Genomic DNA, 2891 nt, shown 5'->3' on the forward strand with positions numbered 1-2891 from the left:
AAAATAATGTGTTTTTAATTTATTTTGTTTCTTTGAAATTCATGTAGAGTGTATGTACTGTACTGTACTATTTCGAAAATAAAAAGCCCATGGTGTGTTGAAAAGAAGTCCATAGTCTTCTTTTCGAGGCTACTTTTGTAATCTAAAGGGAGGGGGCTTTGATTCGAGATGGGCTTCTTCTCGAGATTAAGCCCATTGGGCTTCTATTCGAGGTTTTACTGTATATTTCCAATGCAAAATATTGTAAAGCTCCTTCCACATAATCAAATTTCTTTGACAAAATAAACGGTTGCATTACCATATATAGTCATAATGTGTCTATATATGATCATGATCATGATGTGTTCTTCTCATCTAAAATTTGTTACTGCAGGTATTTACTCATATCTCCATCTCATTACGTCATTTATGTATTGTGATACTCTTCGTTATTTATTTTAAATTTTCTGAATATTTTTTTCTTTTTGTTTTTTCATTATCTTCCTTTTTTAGGCCTACCCTTTCTTTTGATGTTATCTTTTGTTTAATTCTTTACTTCTCATTTTATCATTGATTTATTTTATATCGTTTCTTTTCGTTTCCTTTCACCTTATTTTTATTTTTCCCTTTCAGATTTATCAGTGCGAATCTTTCTGTTCTTTATTTTTGAATTATTTTGTTATCTTTCTTTGTTTATTATTTTTCATCTTAACTCTTATTTTCTTTTCTTCTCAGTCTTTATATTTTTTTTTTTTTCCTTTGATGTTATCTTTTGTTTTCCTTCTCGTTTATTTTTTATTTATCTTTTCATTTCCTTTGTTTTATGTTTTACATTTTCCTTTTTACATCTTATCAGAGCGCATCTTTCCTTTATTTTTATTTTTCTGTTTCTTTTTTCTTCATTGGCAGAAACAACAGTTTGTTGATCCTACCAATCTCAGCTCCACCATGGTTGAAAAAAAGGCTCCTCTGCCGAAAAATAGCACATGCATAGGCCTACTTTACAAAAACGAATGTCCCTCCTTTAAAAGTGATAAAATTTTGATTGCGACAGGGGGGTAGTGCGAGAGGTCCATGACGAGGCGGTCGATGGCCCGACGAGGGGTCAGATTTCCCCGACGAAAGCAATGTGAGCGTGGTCGAGCTTCCACTAAAACGGTTTCGGAAGTGGTCCAGGAGGCGAAGCCCTCAAAAATCTTATCAAATTAGGGGTTTTAATAGCTTATTTTAGAATCTACTAATATGTAGAAAATATATATAATTGTTTTTCTCCACGACGGGGGGGGGGGCGAGGGGGCTGTGGCAATAAACCCCTCCCCCACTGGCACCACCCCTGGTTGAAAAAATGTCACCTCAGCCGGAAAATAACACATGCATGGGTATATTTTACAAAAATGAATGTCCCTCTAAAATAGTGATAAAATGTTGATTGCAAGTAATTAGGGCCAGCTTGACCAAGAATACCTTTGTGTCACATAACAGCCTATGATGATTTTAAAAATTCTATTCTTATTCTACAATCTTCAACATAATACTATTTTATCGACATCACCACTACCATCATCATTATCATCGTCATCATCGCCATTGTGGTTGTTGTTTTTCTTTTTCCATATTGCTTTTTTATGCATCACAGTATAGGCTATTGCAATTTTTAAATATATGTAAGACTACGTGATAGCGGGCTTGTTAGTCAATTTGTCTGAATGAATAAAGTATATACCTGAATGTTATATTAACATCACCATCCCCAACGATATAATCATCATCATTGTCATTATCATCATCATATTATCATCATCATAATCATCAACATCATCATAACCACCACCATCATTATCATCATCATCATCCATCATTATTATCATATCACTTTCGAAAAATAATAATGAATTGTTTTCGGTACCTATCCAGGTGGCGCTTTACATATAAACATTACTCAATGGAGTTGAAAGACTACTAAGGAGACATTACAATTGATAATAAAATAATGTGAATACAACATTAAACATTTTGCATCGTTAATTCAATAATGAATAAGAATTTTTGGAAAAATATGAGAATGTCTCTAAACAACAGCCTTATCCGAAGAATTGAAAAAATGTACTAAGCCTGCAATGGGCCTTATATTTTGAACAAATAAACAGCTGTCACAGAGTGGACCTTATGACGGTTACACTCACTCTAGTGCATCAGGGTAATAAATATTTATGAGTTAATGGTTGTTTGTGTTCACTGTGTTAAATCAGTATAATAAATATGCATGAGTTAATGGTTGATTTAGCATTAATCCAGGGTAGTTAAAAGTTTCATGAATGTGAATAACTTTTAGGCAAGTGGCAACTTCTGATAAGTACAGAGAAAATGGGTGGGGGAATATGTTAATTTGTGTTAGCAGGGGTGGGTAGGCCTGCTGGTAGAGAAACCAGAAGGGAGAGGGAGTTGCATAAGCAAAGGATTAATGGAAGGGTGTAAGCTGTGGAGTATGATCCAAGCAGGGACATGTCAGCTATTAAGGTGCACTAAAAATTGAATGTAGGTAAGAATGGCCCCGGAAAAATGGCCCCGGAAAAAATGGCCCCGGAAAAAATGGCCCCGGAAAAAATGGCCCCGGTAAAAATGGCCCCATATGACAGGTAGGTAAAAATGGCCCCAATGAAAAATTCGATAATAGAAATGATATATTTTTTTAAATCTTCAAATATTTAAATACTGTATAATTGAATCCAGAATTATAAAATTCAAGAAAAATAAATTAATAATAAATAAATAAATAAATGCTGTAAAATACCCTGTAGCAAAAATTTAATTAATAAATCAACATAAAGAATATGCATATTTGAGAATTAAAATAAATTAGTTTTTGTTACAATACTGTAACTTACAAAGCAACTTTTAAAAAATAGTAACAT

This window comes from Anneissia japonica, unplaced genomic scaffold (assembly GCF_011630105.1).
Source record: "Anneissia japonica isolate Jap-2015-1 unplaced genomic scaffold, ASM1163010v1 scaffold2396_len27698_cov198, whole genome shotgun sequence".
Classification (NCBI taxonomy): Eukaryota; Metazoa; Echinodermata; class Crinoidea; order Comatulida; family Comatulidae; genus Anneissia; species Anneissia japonica.